The following is a 12,358-nucleotide window of genomic DNA, read 5'->3' as shown; positions in this document are numbered from 1 at the left end:
GTGACCTGCCCACAGTCACACAGCTGACAAGTGGCAGATCCGGGAGTCGAACTCATGACCTCTGACTCCAAAGCCCAGGTTCTTTCCACTGAGCCACGCTGCTTCCCCTATATCTATGCCCATGCTTAATACAGTGCTTGGTACCTATTAAGCACTTGCCAATGCAGTTTAAAAAAACGCACAAGAAACAGCAATAATCATAACGATGGTATTTACTGAACACCCTCCTGGTTCGGTGCACTGCTCTATGTGCTTGAGAAGTACAGAGTAGAGAAGTGACCCGGCCTAGTACAATCACCTGGAGCCTGGGAGGCAGGGAACTTGTATTCTAATTCCCCTCCATCATCTGCCTCTTGTGTGACCGTGGACCTCAATTATCTCATCTGTCAGGTGGGGACAAAACACCCGCTCGCTCTTCCTCCCTGTTATTCATTCATTCATTCAATAGTATTTATTGAGCGCTTACTATGTGCAGAGCACTAAGTGTACTGTTAGGCAGTGAGCCCCATATGGGACTGGGACTGAATTCAATCTGCCTACACTGTATCAACCCCAGCACTCGGTACACTGTTTGGTACATAGTAAGCACTTCGCAAATACAACATTAACCTTACACTCTAACAGATGACAATTGATCTCAACTCATCCCACTTCCCCTTCTGCCCTCTTGGTTCCTCCCAAGTCAATCTTCTAGCCTCGCGCGCTCTGCACCTTAAGCGTCCATGCCCTGGCTCACACTGTTCCGCCAGCTTGGCTCGTGCTCTCCTATACCCCAATTCAGATTCCCCCTGAAATCCAACCTCCTGAAATTACCTCTCCCCAATTAATTACCAGTATCCTAAGTGGTATGAACCTTTTAGCCATTTCTAGCACTATGTACATATATTAGATGCATGTAATACATATGTATAAATGATAATGATTGTAGTATTTGTTAAGCACTTACTATACGCCAAGCACTGTACTAACCACTGGGGTGGCTACGAGATCATCAAATCCCACACAGGGCTCACGGTCTAAGTAGAAAGGACAACTGGGATTGAATCCCCATTTTGTGGATGAGGGAACTGAGGCACAGAAGTTCAATGACTTACCCAAGGTCACAAAGCAGGTACTATATTATATGTAGTTGTCCTTTAAACGCAAAGACAAAAGAAAACCACCTGGGGCAGGGGGGTGGCTGAAAAGGCCAATGTGGGGCCCATGGCTAGACTAGATATGTGGAGATGAGACACTACAAGATGAGACAAGGTGCGTGCTGCACCTTGTTATGTTGCCATGTGTGATGTCCAGCCCTTGGCCTCCGGGCTGGACCTGAAGCATCAATATATTTTTATTACCCTATTTATTTTTGTTAATGAGGTGTACATCCCCTTGATTCTATTTATTGTGATTAAGTTGTCTTGCTTTTGTCCACCTGTCTCTGCCCACTGGACTGTACACCCGTCAATGGGCAGGGATTATTTCTATCTGTTGCCGAACTGTACATTCCAAGCACTTAGTACAGTGCTCTTCATATAGTAAGCGCTCAATAAATGTGAATGAATGAATGAATTAATGAATAATTATTTGAATTTTCATTATCACCTTACATCCTCTAGACTGTTAAGCTCATTTGGGGCAGGGAACATGTCTACCAACTCTCTTGTATGGTACTCTCCCAAGTGCTCTGCCCAAAAGTAAGTGCTCAGTAAACACCACTGATTGACTGCTAGATGAACTAAACAACTCTAAGAATCCCGGATTGGAAAACAGTTAAGAATTCACTTCTCTGGGCCTTCGGCACCTCCTGGCCACAAAACAGCAGCTCCAAAAGCTTTCACGGGGCCCCATTCTTCCTGCCGGAGCCATGGTTTTGGCGCCTTGCTACCTTCCGGAAAATCGGGGGTCTCTGCTGGCGCTGCCTTCTCTGTGTCGGCCTCTCGGGCAAAGGGGTTACCCCCGCCCGCAAATCTGAGGCCAAAACCAATGAGACTCCCCCGCGATGCTTTTGCTGCTGGTGAGGAGCAGGTGGAAGAGGACGAGCAAGGGGCAAGACATTGAGAAGCAGCGTGGCTCAGTGGAAAGAGCCTGGGCTTGGGAGTCAGAGGCCATGGGTTCGAATCCCAGCTCTGCCACTTGTCAGCTGTGTGACTGTGGGCAAGTCACTTCACTTCTCTGTGCCTCAGTTACCTCATCTGTAAAATAAGGATTATTAATAATAATAATAATGTTGGTATTTGTTAAGCGCTTACTATGTGCCGAGCACTGTTCTAAGCGCTGGGGTAGGCACAGAGGAATCAGGATGTCCCACGTGGGGCTCACAGTCTTAATCCCCATTTTACAGATGAGGTAACTGAGGCACAGAGAAGTTAAGTGACTTGCCCACAGTCAAACAGCTGACAAGTGGCAAGCCTCACGTGGGACAACCTGATGACCCTGCATCTACCCCAGCGCTTATAACAGTGCTCTGCACAAAGTAAGTGCTTAACAAATACCAACATTATTATTATTATTATTATTATTATTATCTGCCTGCAGGGAAAGGGACTGGACGGACAGAGCAGGGGCTTTTCGCAAAGTCACAGTAAGGGGGGAGAGGCAGGAACAATAACAGTCGGGTGGGCAGGCGGGCGGCCAACTCGGTGGGCTCCGTTAGGGCCCACGGCTTTCCGACCTCGGGGAATGCTAACCCGGGAGCTGCTGCGACGAGGGCAAGAAACCTGAGAGACACAGACACAGACAAACCCCGGCCGCTCTTGTGGAGAGAAACCAGAAGAGACAACGGTGACGTTTCTCAGGTCTGGGGACCCTGGACACTTGTGAAGAGGAACCCAAAAGAATCCGGTGATATTTCTCAGGTTTGGGGACCCTGGACGCCGCTCTGCGTTTGGAACAACAGGAGGGAAACGTGCCTTTTGGAAGTTCAATCTTTCCCCCCCTTCTGGTCTCATCTCTTTATCAAAACTCGCTCTCCCTTTCACAATAAAGACAGGAAAACGGAAGTCCTTCTCCAAGCATGTCTTACCCCTAAAATGGGGGTGGAGGGGAAGATGGTGTGTATCACAGAAAAAAGCATTTGGGCAAATCTGGGAGCCGAGCCTTTGGGCCTTTTCATTCATCGGGCCACGCCCCAAGTTTCTGCATTCACTTGTACTTGGAAAAACAAAGACCAAACTGCCCCTTGGCTTCCACAATTAACATTCCACATGGACAATGGCTTGGCTTGGCTGGGCTTGGCTCCCTCCCCACTGCACATTTTGCATTCATTTGCGAGAGGGAAAAATGCACCGTGTGCAGCGCAACGTGAGGCACGGTGTGCAGCCAGGGGCCCTGCTTTCTTCCTCGAGCTGAGCTCAGGAACGTGCTGTGGCAACGGTGACGTTCCTTCCTTCATTCATTCGTATTTATTGAGCACTTACTGTGTGCGGAGCACTGTACTAAACGCTTGGCAAGTACACTACAGCAATGACGTTCACTTCAGAAGTCAAGATGGCTTGGGCAACCTCAGACCCGTGGGGCGGAAGCAAACGTTCTCACTGAGAGCAGACCAGAAGAACTGATGGAGACATGGCCCCTGGCTCGGGTCCCTCGAGTGATCAGAACAAATACTGGACTCCCTACAGATGACTCTGAGGTGTCGAGCGAGCAACTATTTTAGTAGTCGTCCCAAGATGACCCAAGATGGAAGTTCATTAAAAGGAGGATCTTTTTACCAAGTCCTTTGATGAGTTCCACCCAAACCCAGGCCTGAATAAAAATGCACTTTAACACACTGGGAGGAAAAGAACCTTCATTCTGAGTCCTTTTCAGGGATGCTGCATTCTCACCTCGCCCCAGGTGAGAACAATAATGATAATAATAATGATAATGGTGCTTGTTAAGTGCTTGACAGAGCTCTTTGAAAATCTGGGGTGGATACAAGTGACAGCGCTCTTCTAAAATCCGGGATGGATACAAGTTAATCGGTTTGGGCACAGTCCCTGTCCCACATGGGGCTCAGAGTCTAAGTGGGAGAGAGTAAGATTTAATCCCTATTTTACAGAGGAGGAAAAGGAGGCACAGAGAAGTTAGGTGACTGGCCCTACGTTACATAGCAGAAAAGCAGCAGAGCCGGAATTAGAACCCAGGCCCTCTGACTCCCAGGCCGGCCGGTGCTCTTTCCACTAGGCCACGGTGCTTCAAAAAAACAAACAAAAAAGGGTCATTCATTCATTCATTCATTCAATCTTATTTATTGAGCGTTTACTAGGTGCAGAGCACTGAACTAAGCCCTTGGAATGTACAATTCGGCAACTAATGGAGACAATCCCGGCCCAATAACGGGCTCACAGTCTAAACGGGGGAGACAGACATCAAGCAAAACAGAATCAAACATGACCACTGAACAAGGAACACTAATATTCACCTCATTACGGACAGGGAACGGGCCTGCTATTCTATGGCACTCTCCCGAGCGCTTAGTACAGTGCTCGGCACACAATAAGCATTCAATAAATGCCACTGGTTGATTGATTGATATGTCCCCTAAACAAGGTTTCAGGAGTAGGTGGAAGAGGCTGGAATAATTCCCTCTGCCCAACAAAGTCATCGCTACAATGCTGAGTATCCACAAAGGGAAAAAAATATAATTGAGTTCAGCCACTCTGCTCCAAAAGGCTGACGACCCTCTTCAATGGCAGAGACCCAGAGCGCTTCAGCTTGTTTTTGAATTCTTTCAAAAGTGTGATCTACCTCCTCTCTTTCTTTTTTTAAAATGGTAGTTGTTAAGCGCTTGCGATGTGTCAGGCGCTGCACTAAGCGCTGGGTAGATACAAGTTAAACACGTTGGACACAGTCCACGTCCCACATGGGGCTCACGGTCTTAATGCCCAGTTTACAGAGGAGGTAACTGAGGCCCAGAGAAGTAAAGCGACTTGCCCAAGGTCACCCAGCAGACAGGTGGTGGAGCCTGAATTACGAACCCAGGACCTTCTGACTCCCAAGTCTGGGCTCTACCCACTAGACCACGCTGCTTCCCGCAGTTACTTTAAAAATGCCATCTACCTTCCTTCGTGATCTCTCAGCCGAACCGCAGAACTATGACTTGACTTGTGCCCTGCCTGCCAGTTAAAATTCCTCCCCCAAGCCCAGGTTTAAAGAATAGATATCTGTCCCTGGTGTCCGGGACGCAGTACGTTTTAGGCTGAGACCAAGATCGTTACGGATGGGCGCAGGAACGGCTCACACCCATCACGGCAACAACGGGAAAACTAGAAGCACATTTTCCCATCACTGTGGCCTCCTCTGGCCTTCCTCCATTTAGGAAAAGCGGTACGTGGGCAGAGGGCAGAACTTGTCCATCCCCAGTGATTCAAGACAGGGAGGAACTCACTGCTGGTCCCTGGCCTCCTGGCCCTAGATATTTGCCAGTCCCCACTATGCCGGGCCTCCTGCTCACTTTTAACGGGGGGGGGGGGGGGGGACGGGGGGGACGGACCTCGAGGACTTGGGGGAGGGGAAACAACTGAAAAATCTTCCACTCTTACGCTTCGGAACCCAAACTGCATTTTAGCCCAACGGGGCCACGCGGGAGCCACCCGAGGCCCCAAGAGCCAGTCAACAAATGGAGTCTCCTCCCCAGCACGGGGGACCCCAACTACCTCAGTCCTACGTGAGCCAATTCAGATCCAGCGTACATTTGGGGGTGTCTTCCAGTTACTGGAGGGTTCAGCTCTCCCAAGCTGATGCGGCACTTTGGGTTTCTAGGCACTTTGGGTTTCTATTCGGGCCTGGAGGAAGTTCTGGATGAGGTCAGTGACTTAAGAGCCAGCAAGAGCTGGAGATACACAAGATCACTGGGTTAATAATTACAAAGGGAGGGGGGTTTACTGCTTCACACATGAATGTGTACTTGACCAGATTACAATGCTAGAGAAGGTAAACTTCTCAGCGGGGACTAACAGGTGTTAGAAAGATTTAAAAGATAAGAAAATCTCTTACTAAAAAACCCTGCTATAAGGCATTTTGTGGTGGTTTGTTTTTTTTTTTTTAAAAAAAAAGGCTTATTAATTCCACAACAGTTAATGGAAGTAATTTTAATTTCTAATAAAAAAAGTGTTTCCTTTGCCGCGGGTGTTATATGTTCAAAAGATTTTGCTTATGCAAATTTTCATTCATTCATTCAATAGTATTTATTGAGCGCCTACTCTGTGCAGAGCACTCTACTAAGCACTTGGAAAGTACAATTCAGCAACAGAGACAATCCCTATCCAACAATCCCTATCCTACCCGAGCTCACAGTCTAAAATTCTAACTATTTAGACTAGACAATTTAAAACCTCACCTTTTAGCCCTCCCTCCACCCCCTCCCAAAAAATTGGGAATAAGACCACAGCTTCGGAAAAGCCAGTAACAAACCCAGTTGATGGTTATCTCGGTCGGAACTCAACAACTCACAACTCTGCACACCTAATAGCCACAGTTACGTCTGTTAGATAGATTGACTGATTGATTATTAGACAATTAAAGACTATTCAAGCAGATCACTGCCTTATCCTCCAGAACTGGAAGAAAACATCTGGTTACCAAACAACTTCCCTGATTCTTTCATTTCATAATAACAATAAGGGCTTCCTACAGTGCTCTGCACAGAGTAAACACTCAACAGATACCATTGATGATGATGACGATGATGATTTTAAGCGACACACTGTCCCTTGTCCCACATGGGGCACCATCTACGGGGAAGGAGAAGAGCAACTGATTTAATCCCTGTTTTTACAAAGGAGGAAACAAACTTGCCTAAGGTCACACCTCAGGTAAGTGATCCAAAGCAAGGGGATCTAGGTTCTAATCCCTGCTTCGCCACTTCAACTGATCAATCGACCATATTTATCGAGTGCTTACTATGTTCATTTATTCAGTCGTATTTATTGAGCATTCATTATGTGCAGAAAGCACGGTACTGAGCACTTGGGAACTACGATACCATAGAAGCAGCATGGCTCGGTGGAAGGAGCCCGGGCGTGGGAGTCCGAGGTCATGGGTTCTAATCCCGCTCCGCCGCTTGTCAGTTGTGTGACTTTGGGCAAGTCACTTCACTTCTCTGTGCCTCAGTTCCCTCATCTGGAAAATGGGGACGAAGACTGTGAGCCCCACATGGGACAATCTGATCACCTTGTATCTCCCCAGCACTTGGAACGGTGCTTGGCACATGGTAAGCGCTTAACAAATACCAACATCATTATTATTATTATTATTACAGAATTAGCGGAGCCCACAACATGCTTACGGTCTGCTGTGTGACCCTGGGGGTGTCCCTTCCCTTCTCTGGGTTTCAGCTACCTCAACTGTGAAAGGGGGATTAAGCCTGGGTGCCGCATGTGGGACAGGGACTGTATCCAACCTGATTAGCTCAAATCTACACCAGGGCCTTAGTATAAGTCCCCGGCACATAGTAAGGATTTAAATACTCTAACAGAAACAAAACCAACACACCGCCCCCCCCCCCCCAAAAACCAACACCACCACAAAAACTCAGGTCCTGGCTCTCAGCCCCTTTGGCCTTTCCACGCTGCTTCTGGTTTCTTTGTGCAAAACCCACTACGGGATGTCACTGAAGTCCTCTTCCTCGGTGAAGATATTCCCAGTCAAAGGGGTGAAGGGTCTGCCGGGCTTCGGCCCAGGCCCAAACCTGGCTCCTCTAAACCAGCCATTTCACTCCTCTCCTTTGGTGGGAAAAAGGAACCATCAGGGCCGACACTAAATCCCCTTTTGAAAGATCGTTGCCTATTCCTTTTGTTTGGCCACATTACCCTTGCTCAAATGACCGAACTGGATGCGTTCAATCCAATCCGTTCAATCCACGAGCAGTCTTTGCCACCAGATTACGGTAGTCCGGAGAGTAATGGTCAACCTCCTTGAGGGAAGCAAATGGTTTTGGTTGTTTGGCACTAATTCGCCACCTACCACCTCCCGACTTATTCTTCGGGTTACGAAAACAACTTGGAAGAGGAAAAAAAAAAAGAAATGTTTCAGCTACAGAGTAAGTTCTTACTAGTGGAAAAAAAAAGTAAAACCCTCAAATTTGTTCTGAATAAAAGGCCAGGGAGGTAGTCTATTCGGCTTTAAACATGTTGTTTTAACCCGAGCGGAAATAACCTGGTCCTGGAAGCCAAATCACCCCGTCTAAACGGTCAAAATCCCTCCAAGTACCGTGTTTTTGTTTTTTTTTTCCCGATTCCACGAATTGTTTGGACGGGGAGAGGGGGAGCATAACTTCATCTGAACCATTTCGGGGAGCCCGAGTCCTTCTCGGCGCTACGAGGTGGGGCAAATCCATTCCCTGACAACTAAGGAGGTCCTGCGGGATTTGGGAGCTGGTTGGAGGAGGAGGAGGAGGAGGAGGGAAAGGAAGGAAGGAAGGGAGAGAGGGAGGGAGGGAGGGAAGGAGTCCATGCCGGGGAGGCCGGTCCCGCCCGCCGCGGGCGTTGGGGAAGGGGAGGCGCTTGGGGTCTCCCTTTGGGGAGGTGGGGAGGGGTCTCGGCGGGTGCACAGAAGGAGCAGTGCGGGGTCGGGGGTGCGAGAAAAACTCAGGAGGGGGGAAAAAACCCGCCCAAAACGCGTGCTCCTGCAGCACTGCACACACACACACACACACACACACACGCGTGGACACACATGGATGCCGAGAGGCATGCACCGACGCACATGCACGTATGCAGAGAGGCATGCACACACAGTCACACGCACGTATGCAGGGAGGCAGGGACACACACGGTCGCACAGATGGAGGCCCCCGGGGTCCTCGGCCGCCCGGGCCCCGGGACAGACCCCCATCCGCCCGCCCGAACGAACAAAGCGTCCGGACCGACCGACCACCAAAACACAACCGTCGCCGCCTCCCCTCCCCCCCGCGGTGCACACACACACACACACACACACACACACACACAGACCCCCGACCGCCCTCCCCGCACCCCAAACAAAGGCGGCCCCTCCAACCGCCCGGGCTGGGGGGTAACGGCCGCACCCCTCCCTCGCGGGCAACGGCAACCGATCGATCGAGCCATCGATCGATCGATCGGGTGGGGCGGATTCGGGGGGGGAGGGTCCGGTCGCAGGGGGGAGAGGGGAGGGATGGATGGGGGCGGCCCCGGAGGTGCGGACGGGCGGGCCGGTCCTTGCCGGCCGCCGCGGGGGGAGCGGAGCTTGCTCCGGGCCTTACCTCGGCCGCGCAGGGTCCGGAGCCCGAGGGCGGTGCAGGGGTGCAGGGGTGCAGGGGTGCAGGGTCCCCCGAGCCCTCCGCAGATGCCTCCCTCCCTTCCTCCCTCCCTCCCTCCGGGGGTCAGCGCCGCATCGCCGCCCGCCCTGCTGCTCCTGCTGCTGCTCCTGCAGCTGCTGGGGGAGGCGGTGCTGGTGCTGCTGGTGCTGCTGGTGGAGGCCGCCGTGGAGGAGGAGGAGGAGGAGGAGGAGGAGGAGGGAGGAGGAGGCGGCGGCCTTGACCTCCCGCTCGTCCTCGCCGGCCCCCGCGGCGGGGGGACAGGCCCGCACACACACACACACACACACACGCAGGCAGAGACGCCCACCTCCAGGCAGAGGGGCAGGGAAGGGGGATCCAGAGGGAGGAGACACGGCCACAGAGACAACGATCCGCCTTCCACCGCCACAAACTTAGTCCTCGCCCCCGCCCTCCCCCTCCGATGTGTCCCGGCCCGTTGGGAGCCCCCCGGCTCCCCCCGATGCCCCTCCCCCGGTGCCCCGGAGCCCCGCCCTGCCCACCCTGCGGGAGGGGCTGCGGGAGGGGCTGGGGGAGGGGCTTGGGGTGGGCCTTGGGGTGGGCCTGCGGGGAGGGCAGCCGAGGCCCAGCCCGGGCGGGGCGGCCAGGTGACGGTCGCCGTTCGCCCTCCCCTCCTGGGCCCCTCCCGGAGCCCCCTTAGGCCCCCAGGGCCCCCCCGGGTCCCTCTGAAACCCCCTGGTACCTCGACTCCCCTGACCCCCCTGGGCCCCTCTTAGTCCCCCAGGGTCTCCCTACCCCCCTGGGCCCCTCTGAGTCTCCCAGGACCCCTTCTACCCCCCTGGGCCCCTCTGAACCCCCAGGGCCTCTCGCCCCCCTGAGCCCCCCAGGGCCCCTCTGACCCCCCTGGGCCCCTCTGAACCCCCTGGGCCCCTCTGAACCCCCAGGGCCTCCCGCCCCCCTGAGCCCCCCAGGGCCCCTCTGACCCCCCTGGGCCCCTCTGAGCCCCCCAGGGCCCCTCTGAGCCCCCCAGGGCCCCTCTGACACCCCTGGGCCCCTCTGAGACCCCCAGGGCCCCTCTAACACCCTGGGCCCCTCTGAACCCCCAGGGCCTCCCGCCCCCCTGAGCCCCCCAGGGCCCCTCTGACCCCCCAGGGCCCCTCTGACCCCCCTGGGCCCCTCTGAGCCCCCCAGGGCCCCTCTGACCCCCCTGGGCCCCTCTGAGACCCCCAGGGCCCCTCTAACCCCCTGGGCCCCTCTGAACCCCCAGGGCCTCCCGCCCTCCTGAGCCCCCCAGGGCCCCTCTGACCCCCCCCGGGCCCCTCTTACCCTCCCAAGACACCCCTTAACCCCCAGGGCCCCTCTGACCCCTCTGTGCCCGTCGGGGCCCCCGGAGCCGGGCGCAGGGCGGGTCCTCCCTCCGCAAACAGACCGATGGCACAAGCCCACATGGGCCGGGCTCGGCCCCGGTTGCCCCCCGCTGCCCCCGGGTGCCCCCTCATCCATTCAATAGGATTTATTGAGCGCTTACTATGTTGCGGAGCACCGGACTAAGCGCTTGCAACCTCCTCCTCCTCCCACCCACCTGTTCCCCAGGGGACCCAGGCCCCCCGCGCCCCCGGACCCACGTGCATTGCAGGATGAGGACACCCCCCCCTCCACCCCCCGTTTAGGTGGGCGCACACACATACACACACACACTCTGTCTCTGTCTTTGTCTCTCTGTCTCTGTCTCTCCCCGTCCGTCTCTCCCAGGCTGGATGGGGCGGGGCCCGGGCCTCCACATTGGGTCCTCGTCCCAACCCACACAAAGTTGAGCCGTTTCTTCCCTCCCTCCTCCTCCTCCTCCTCTTTTCTTCTTCCTCCACTTTTTCCTCCTCCTCCTCCTCCTCCTCGGCCGGCCCGCGGGTCTCCACTGGCGGCCGTGCCCCCCTCCACCCCCCTGGAGCAACTGCCGCCCCGATGAAAATCAGGCTCTTTCCCACAGATGTGCTAGCAACTGAAACTTGAAATCCAACTCCGGCATTGATCCCGCCAGAGCCCCTGCAGAACATTATATTAAGCACTTACTGTATGCCGAGCATTATTTTAAGTAGCGTGGCTCAGTGGAAAGAGCGCGGGTTTGGGAGTTAGAGGTCATGGATTCGAATCCCGGCTCTGCCACTTGTCAGCTGTGTGATTCTGGGCGAGTCGCTTCACTTCTCTGGGCCTCAGTTACCTCATCTGTAAAAAATGGGGATGAAGACTGTGAGCCCCACGTGGGACAATCTGATTCCCCTGTGTCTACCCCAGTGCTTAGAACAGTGCTCTGCACATAGTAAGCACTTAACAAATACCAACATTATCATTATTATTATTATTAAGCACCTTCCTCCCGAATGGAGAACACTGTACTGAGCTCCAACTCTATGCAGAGCACTGTCCCAATGGTCCATTGTCCACAGAGTACGGTGCTGAGCCCATATTGTGTGCAGAGCACTACATTCAGCACCTACTTTATGCAGAGGATTATTTAAAGTCCTTACTGAATAATAATAATAATAATAATGATAGAGAATCAGCGTGGCTCAGTGGAAAGAGCCTGGGCTTGGGAGTCAGAGGTCATGGGTTTGAATCCCGGATCCGCCGCTTGTCAGCTGTGTGACTGTGGGCAAGTCACTTCACTTCTCTGGGCCTCGGTTCCCTCATCTGTAAAATGGGGATGAAGACTGTGAACCTCACGTGGGACAACCTGATTACCCTGTATCTACCCCAGCGCTTAGAACAGTACTCTGCACATAGTAAGCGCTTAACAAATGCCAACATTATTATTACTGAAGGCGGAGCACTGTGTGCTGAGAACTGTAAACATATAGGAAGTATCTATCTATATATTTTATTATACTTATGCAATGTTTAAGACGGGCGGTGCACCCTACTGCATTCGCAGCAACCCAAGAGGGGCTGATGGTTTGCCACGGGCCACCAGGCCTCTAGGCCTCTGAGACGCCAAGCCTCCCGCCGAAACACTCTGGCTGGACTGACCGCACATTGACAGTTTTTGGGTTTTGTTCCAATCTAGAGACACTGTTCTCCCGACTGTTGCGCTTTCAGTCCACTAGATTGGAAACCCCTGGAGCGAGGGGTTCGTCACTACTTGTTCTGTTGTGCTCTCCCCTA

General features: G+C 53.3%; 1 protein-coding gene across 2 annotated transcripts in view; it reads right to left on the bottom strand.

Annotated features, from left to right (window-relative positions):
- CTBP2 (C-terminal binding protein 2) overlaps window positions 1–9,684 on the bottom strand; it is a 101,062-nt gene extending 91,378 nt beyond the window's left edge. For both annotated transcript variants that reach the window (XM_029061050.2, XM_029061051.2), the window contains exon 1: window positions 9,188–9,684. The gene's annotated coding sequence lies outside the window, so the exon portion shown is untranslated. The remainder of the gene's footprint in view (window positions 1–9,187) is intronic.
- Window positions 9,685–12,358: the final 2,674 nt, after the last annotated feature.

This window comes from Ornithorhynchus anatinus, chromosome 3, assembly GCF_004115215.2.
Source record: "Ornithorhynchus anatinus isolate Pmale09 chromosome 3, mOrnAna1.pri.v4, whole genome shotgun sequence".
Lineage (NCBI taxonomy): Eukaryota > Metazoa > Chordata > Mammalia > Monotremata > Ornithorhynchidae > Ornithorhynchus > Ornithorhynchus anatinus.
The sequence above is the reverse complement of the archived record's forward strand: the minus strand, read 5'-3'. Positions and strand labels throughout refer to the sequence as shown.